Genomic DNA, 8,718 nt, shown 5'->3' with positions numbered 1-8,718 from the left:
GCGGTCCCCGCCGCAGCCCTCGAGAAAGAGCTGGAGCCGCCCGCGGGCAGCCCGGGAGGAGGGTCGGAGAAGGAGGCCGCCGAGGGCGGGACGCCGGCTCCCAGGGTCGCCTAGCCTCCAGGTAGAGGCGAGCCGCTCGGGGCGACTTCCTCCAACACCCCCGGCCCTGGGCCCTCGACTGGGTTCCCAGGGGCGGGACGAGTCCCTTGCCCTCTCTCCAGCCCAAATGTGAAAACCACAGCTGCAGCCACCACCCCACCCACTGCCCCGAGTCTGGTCACCCGCCCGCCTGCTCTCTCCCCCCCACTTCCCTTCCGGAGTAGCGTGAGCTCACTTCCCCCAGAGCAGAAGCCCCTGGCGCCATCTTGGAGCAGGGCACGGGGCCCTGAAGGGGCGGAGCCTCGGCGATGGCTGTGCTGAGGCGGCGGACTCCGAACAAAGGGAGGCGGTGGGCAGCAGAGGGAGGAGGTGGTGGGACAACCAAGGAGGGAGAAACAAAGGAGTTAGTGCCCTACTGGAGGGTGACTTCCGGCCTTCCTAACCCGGGCCAGGCCTTCCATTTGAGGGCCCATTTCAGTCATTTTAGGAAGAAAGCTTATAAAAATAATATCATTTCTATAAGGAATTACAAAACCATTTCTTCATTTTAGTTATTTTGAGAAAAAAAAAAGTATGATATTGGCATAAGGCAAATCAGTGTTATAAATGAAAAAGAAACTGTCCTGGAAATTAGAGCTCTCGGTATCAAAGTATCAAAGTATTCCTTCTAACCTCAGACAACTCATTCACCCTCCTTAGACCTAGATTTTTGCATTTGTGAAATAAGAGTGTTTAGGTGATTTCTAAAGTCCCTTCTAATTGTAAATAATAGTTTCTAACAATTGAACGTACACCATATGCGAAACACTATGGCAGAGGCAAAGAAGTATTACTCAAAGAAAGTAAATAAAGTAATAAAGTAGATACAGATATACAGGTAATTAAGGCCATGAGGAAAATAAAAGGAGATGATATAGAAAATAAGCATGATGGAATAGAGAACTTACTTTAGAAAAAACAGTTGAGGAAAGTCAGCTATGAGGAGATGGCATTTAAAGTGAGAGAATAAAGAAACGTGAGAAAGCTAAGGGAATAGCAAGCTTTACTTATTTTGGGAGATGAGAGACCTGGGACCTGGAGCATAGTGAATAAGAGAGTGGTGTGAAATAAAAGTGAAGAGATAGGCAGAGAAATTTGGATTTTATTGTAAGTGCAATGGAAAATCATTGAAAATTTTAATAAAGGAGGATTGTGATCTGACCTATGTTTTTAAAATATCTCTCTATTCTTTACAGCAGATGGTGCTGGGACACTGGCTATTCACATACAGAAGAATGAAACTGGACCCCTACCTCACACCATACACAAAAGTTAACTCCAAGTGTATGAAAGACATAAATGTAAGAGCTAAAACAATAAAACCCTTAAAACAAAAACATAGGCGTAAATGTCCACAACCTGGGGTCAGGCAAAGCCTTTTGGATACAACATCAAAGCATAAGTGACAAAAGAAAAAATAGATTGGGTTTCATGAAAATTAAAAACATTTGTTCTGGGCTTCCCTGGTGGTGCAGTGGTTGAGAGTCCGCCTGCTGATGCAGGGGCACGGGTTTGTGCCCCTGTCCGGGAAGATCCCACATGCTGCGGAGCGGCTGGGCCCGTGAGCCATGGCCGCTGAGCCTGCACATCCAGAGCCTGTGCTCCGCAACTGGAGAGGCCACAACAGTGAGAGGCCCGTGTACTGCAAAAAAAAAAAAAAAAAAAAAAATTTGTTCTGTAAACCATACCATCAAGGAAGTAAAAAGGCAATCCATAAAATGGAAGAAAAATATTTTCAAACCATATATTTGACAAGGGACTTATATCCAGAATATGTAAAGAGCTCTTACACCTCATTAATAAAAAGATAAATAACCAAATTTTAAAATGGACAATGGAACTGAATAAATATTTCTCCAAAGAAGATATAGCAAAGGTCAATAACTACATTAAGAAGTTCTCAACATAGTTACTAACCAAGGAAACAGAGGTCAAAACCACAATGAAAGAGCACTTCACACCCACTAGGATGGCTACAATCATAAAGGTAGAGAAGGGAATACCCTGGCAGTCCCATGGTTAGGACTCCACGCTGTCACTGCCGAGGGTGCAGGTTCAATCCCTGGTCGGGGAATTAAGATCCTATAAGCCATGTGGTGTGGCAAAAAAAAAAAAATATATATATATATATATATATATATATATATATTATATGTGTGTATATATATATACCTTTTACATATATAAATATATACCTTTTATATATATAAATAAATATTTATTTATTTATTTATTTATATAAAAGGTAGAGAACAACCAAACCAATGTTGATGAGGGTTGTGGAGAAACTGGAACCCTCATACACTGCTAGTGGAAATGTAAAATGCAGTTATATCCACACAATGGAATATTAGTTGGCTATAAAAGGAATGGAGTGCTAATATATGCTGCAACAAAGATTGACTTCAAAAGCATTATGCTGGGCTTCTCTGGTGGCGCAGTGGTTGAGAGTCCGCCTGCCGATGCAGGGGACACGGGTTCGTGCCCCGGTCCGGGAAGATCCCACATGCCGCGGAGTGGCTGGGCCCGTGAGCCATGGCCGCTGGGCCTGCGCGTCCGGAGCCTGTGCTCCGCAATGGGAGAGGCCACAACAGTGAGAGGCCCGCGTACCGCAAAAAAAAAAAAAAAAAAAGCATTATGCTAAGTGAGAGAAGCAAGAAAGCAAAAGCCACATATTGTGTGATTCCATTCATATGAAATGTCCAGAATAGGCAAATCTATAGAGGCAGAAGGTAGATTAGTGGTTGCCAGACCTGGGAGGAAGGAGGAATGGGGAGTGACTGCTAATGTGTATGAGGTTTTTGAGGGGTAATAAAAATGTTTTTAAATTAGATTAGTGGTGATGGTTGCATAATCTTGTGAATATACTAAGACCCATTTAAATGTACACTTTTTAAAAAAATATTTATTTATTTATTTATTTGGCTGCACTGGGTCTTAGTTGTGGCATGTGGGATCTTTAGTTGCAGCATGCGGACTCTTAGTTGCAGCATGTGGGATCTAGTTCCCTGACCAGGGATTGAACTCGGGCCCCCTGCAGTGGGAGTCTTAGCCACTGGACCACCAGGGAAGTCCCTAGCTGTATGCTTTAAACAGGTGAATTCATGGTAGGTGAATTAAATCAAAATAAAGGTATGTTTTAAAAAACAAACTCTCTACCTGCCACATAAAGAATTAATTTTAGTGGGAGAAAAAGAGGAAGTAGGGAGGCTAGTCAGGAGGCTATTACAGGAAATGAAGTGAGAAGCGATGCTACTGAGAAGACTAGGGTGATGGCAGTCAGGATAGAAAAAAGTAAGTCCATCTAAACTGTATGGAGGTAGGAGTGGCTACGGTGCTGTAAATAGATTGGATTTGCAACAGTGCAGTAATATTCTTACAGGCTTTTCCATTTCTGATCTTTTCTACACTTTTCACAGATCACAACTCTGATCATGCCCCTTTGAAACTCAGAACCTTCCAAAGACTTTTCATTATTTATGGAATAAATTCCAAACTTCTCTATCCAAGAAAAAAATAGCATGAAGGTTGTTGTAATAGCTATAGGATTTAAAGTTATCCTTTTATAGTCCAATACTGACTGAGATAAAGATCTCTAAATAACCAATGAGTTCAGCCAGCTATAGAAGTAAGCCACACTTGGACTACCCTGGTGGCACAGTGGTTAAGAATCCACCTGTCAACAAAGGGGACACGGGTTCAATCCCTGGTCCGGGAAGAACCCACATGCCGCAAAGCAACTAAGCCCGTGCACCACAGCTACTAAGCCTGTGCCCTAGAGCCTACGTGCCGCAACTACTGAGCCTGCGTGCTGCAACTACTGAGGCCCATGTGCCTAGAGCCAGTACTCTGCAACAAGAGAAGCTACCACAATTAGAAGCCTGTGCACCGCAACGAAGAGGAGCCCCCGCTCGCCGCAACTAGAGAAAGCCCACGTGCAGCAACGAAAACCCAGTGCAGCCAAAATTTTAAAAAATAAAAAAGAATTAACTAATTCCACTACTGATGAAATAAACAAATCCTGAAAGAATTTATTTAAAAAAAAATAGTAAGCCACCCTCGACCAAGATCATCCAGGCTCCAATCAAGGAAAAGAAGCCTTATGAGTGTACACCTTCACTGGAGAAATGGCAGATGTGAAGGATGAACATGCCAACCCAAGGATAAGGGACAACACAGAGTCTGGAAAAGGCCTCAGCTTTAGAGACCCAGAAACTATTTTGTCATTGCTCCCAGTAGTGATGAGACTTGGGGACTAGCCCATGCTAACCAAATGCACAACAGACTGATGTGTAGCAACTGCAAAGATAAGTGTTACTTAATAATGAAAAATACAGTACAGAGTACTCAAGTTTGGTGTCAGCACTTTCCATGCAAGAAACTCAACAGGATAAGCTAAATCATTACCAGAAGTTTACATGACGGTCATGGAATCAGAGCCCGGAGAGTTGATTGATAGATGTTTTGTTTTGTTTTGTTTTGCAGTACGCGGGCCTCTCACTACTGTGGCCTCTCCCGCTGCGGAGCACAGGCTCAGCGGCCATGGCTCACCGGCCCAGCCGCTCCACGGCATGTGGGATCTTCCCGGACCGGGGCACGAATTCGTGTCCCCTGCGTCAGCAGGCGGACTCTCAACCACTGCGCCACCAGGGAAGCCCTAATTTTTTTTTTAAGTAAAAACTTTTTGTTGTTGTACAGTACAGTCTGAGTCTGACTTTCATTCAATGTCTAAGGAGAAAAGAGGGCATACAATTTGAACAAGGGAAATAAAGAAAGGCACTTTTTTTTAATGCCTTCAAAGAAGGATATGTTCATCTTTTTGAAGAGTTTAAGGTGCATTCCCCAGTATTCCAGCTGGATGATGGATCAGTGCATCCTTCCACATGGAAAGAAGCTGCATAGCATAGTGGTCAAGAACATGGGCTTATGTGTCCATGCACATGGACACTGATTGCATGCATGTGACCTTAGGCAAGTTACCTAAACTCTTTGTACTTGTTTCCTTGCCTGAAAATGGGAGTAATAACGTTTCTGCTATGGATTGAATTGTGGCTCCCGAAAATTCATCTAATCTCCAATCAGTGTGATGATATTCAGAGATGGGACCTTAGGAGATAATTAGGTTTTGATGAGGTCATGAGCTTGGGGCCCCCATGATGAGATTAGTACCCTTGTAAGAAGAGACACCAGAGTGCGCTCTCTCTCTCTCTCTCTCTCTCTCTCTCTCTCACACACACACACACACACACACACACACACACACACACATGGCGCCCTGCCATGTGAGGACACAGGGAGAAAGAGGCCATCTGCAAGCCCAGAAGACAGTTCTCACCAGAAACTGGTGAGTTTGATCTTGGACTTCTAGCTTTCAGAACTGAGAAAATCAATGTCTGTTGTTTAAGCCATCCAGTCTATGGTATTTTGTTATGACAGCTGAAGGTAAGACAATCTCCCTTTTGAGTGATTATCAGCATTAAATGAAATGACAAATGTAAAGTCTGACACATGACATGCCATGTGCTTAGCAAGTGTTAGCCATGATTACTAGAAGAATAGGGTTTACCAAGTAAAATGAATGGTTGTGTTTGGTGAGGGCACCTTTCCCCTGGACATCTCTGAAGACATCCGACATATTTCTATGGTAGAATACCAGCTTTGCCTCCCAGATGAAATGGAGTTTTCCAGAGGTAACAAAAGAGATCTGTCAGGGTACGTAAATGAAGAGTCCTAAGAACGTTGCCTGGAATTACCAGCTTGTGGTGTCTGGGTGAAAACACAGGTGCACAGGGTGATCCCTGCTTCAGTGTCACCCCCTCACAGAGGCCTTCCCTGACCACTCACTCTGTACAGAGTAGCAGCCCTCCTCATTTCTCCACCCTTTTACCCTGCTTTAGTTTTCTTAAAAGCATCTGACATTATATGCTTTGTTGTGCATTTTTTGTCCACTCACTAGAATGTAAGCTGCACAAGGAGTCAACTCTTTTTTTTTTTCTGAAAGAGTCGATTTCTTTTCTGTCTCCCCAGGGAAGAGTAATTTATTTCCCTGAAGCACAGGAGACCTGCTTTCTCTATGAGCCTGCAGCTGTGGCAGCTGGAATGAAGAGGTGGACAGGCCGCAGAGAAACTGGAGACAGGAGGGGAGTGGGAAGCAGTACTTAATCCCATGAGAGCTGCTGTGAGAATAAGGCTGTGGACCTGCAATTTCTATTTTTTAAAAAATGAAGGAAGGAAAAGAGAAAAACAGAAATTCTGAGAAGACAAAATGTTCACATTCACAGCAGATGTTACTACTACTGTGGTGAAACAGAATTTCAATGAACCAGGAGCCCCATCCTCCCTGCTTGCAGCTTAGACTGAAATCCTTAGCCATTTCCCAGTCCAATGGGGTGATTCAGCTGAAGGGCTCTAAGCTAGCGAGTGTTTCACTGGAAACACTCCCCTGCCAAGCTCAAGGCTCCTTGTGGGAGTAAAAGAAGCAGACACTCTCAGGGCTTTTGTTTGAGAGGAGGAAGGAAACTTGACAAAGAGAGACTGGAGCTGTGCTCAGAGTTTGATAAAATGATTTTTTTCCTCCCTTTCTTTGCCTCCCCCAGCACCTCTCCCCTGAATCCCTATTGAGCCTGAAAGTATTTTGCTTAAATAAACAGTAGACAGTGATATTAGCTCTTCAAACTGTTATAAAATGAGAACACGTGTTCCTTCAATGTGATGTGCTCAGCCTGTCTGTTTTTAGACTCATTTGGCTATAGTGCAGGTAGTGTTTTGCTGACAGAAGCCCATAAAAATGCAAAGTCAATGGGAGCCACATGACCTTTCCATCAACTGGTGAATACCCTCGGAAAGGAGAGAAAGAAAAGCCAGCTAATGCTTTATCATGAAACCACATGGGTGTGAATTCTGGGGGTCAGCATGCGAATTTACTGTTCCCATCAAGTAAGTCAGTTGACAAGAGAACATTGATTTACTTGACAGGATATGTGCCAACGTCTCTTTTGAAAACACCGCATCCCATCACCAAAACAACAACAAAGTAAATACTAGGGTAGCATTTTTCAATACGTGCTCCACACAATATTGCAGGATATTAATAGGTGTTACTTGATTTAAATTTTTTCTTGCTGTGATTAGATACATTTGAAAAACACTGATTTTTTTTTTTACACCAGTTCCTTTATTGCAGGACTTCTTGGAGGATTTAATATGCTAATGTACATCATATATCTTTCTAAGAGAGATAGAAGGTGCAATATTTCCCAAAATTATTTGACCACAGAACTCCTTTTACATAGAACATCTCCCAGGAAGAGTATCCACCAAGTTTATAGGTTGGGACACCCCTAGAAAGCAAGTAGAATCTTATGAGGAAAGCCATCCAGATTAAATTTACCTTATTTTGCAAGTTTTAGCGTCATTTCTCTCTGCAAGCTCCCCTGATTCTGCATGGCTTAGAATTCTTAGCATGAGAATAGTTCCCCTGGGTGGTGATTTTAGGATCAAGGTCTCAGATGTGGCCATAAAGCCCCTGGCAGGGAAAGAGTTGCAACTTCAAGGCCCTAAGCATTGAAAAGATGGTGTTTCTCATATATAATTCCAAATAAAAATAATACTAACCTGTGAAACAAATGAAAAAGAGCCCAACAAAGTTTGGATTTCCCCCATCAAACTGGAAATACTTAGAAGGGCGGGGCTTTACGGTGTGCCAAGCAGCTACCTAGTCTGCTCATTGGGTGGCCCAGCACTGCCCTGGAGAGATGCCCTCCCGCCTGGGAGAAGGGAGATCCTAAGGACCCTCTTACTGGTCTACCCTTGTACAAATGGACTTAATTCAATCTCTTTCCCATATGTGAAAGGAGACTCGGGAAGGTGAAGTGGTAGAAAGCTTGCAACAGGAAGGGAGCTAGAGATATGAACCCACTGACAGGCCTAGGGCAACAGGGAACTGGGCCTAGTTTAGCTAAGTGGATTGCGTATTTGATGGTTTTGCCTTGGGCCCTCTTTTTTGTCTTTTTTTTTTTTTCCAGTCTTTTTTTTAGTCTTTTGGTCTGAATAACTATCATGGATTCTACACTTAAGGTCTCTGTGGGGCTATGTTTGCATTTACATGAAGTCTTTAATGTAAATCTTTGATAAGCAAGAACAGACATAATCTCTTTCATATAAGAACTCCTCCATTCCCACTCCCCTCCCAGACTGTGAGCACCTCGAGGGCAGATTGCTAGATCCTGAGCACTTATCATATATTAACGAATATATGTGGAATCTAGAAAAATGGTACAGATGAACTCGTTTGCAAGGCAGAAATAGACATGCAGATGTAGAGAACAAACATATGGATGCCAAGCGGGGAAAGCGGGGGTGTGGGGTGGTGGTGGGATGAATTGGGAGATTGGGACTGACATATATACACTAATATGTATAAAATAGATAACTAATAAGAACCTGCTGTATAAAAAATAAAATAAAATTCAAAAATAAAATAGTGATGGTTTCTCTTTTTCCTCATCTTCTTGACCTAAAATGAGGTCTGCCTAGAGAAAAGATTAAATGGTCTCAGATTTTCAAAGCCAATGAATATTG

This window comes from Lipotes vexillifer, unplaced genomic scaffold, assembly GCF_000442215.2.
Source record: "Lipotes vexillifer unplaced genomic scaffold, Lipotes_vexillifer_v1.1 scaffold823, whole genome shotgun sequence".
In the NCBI taxonomy this organism is placed as follows: Eukaryota; Metazoa; Chordata; class Mammalia; order Artiodactyla; family Lipotidae; genus Lipotes; species Lipotes vexillifer.
This window is presented reverse-complemented; position numbering follows the sequence as displayed.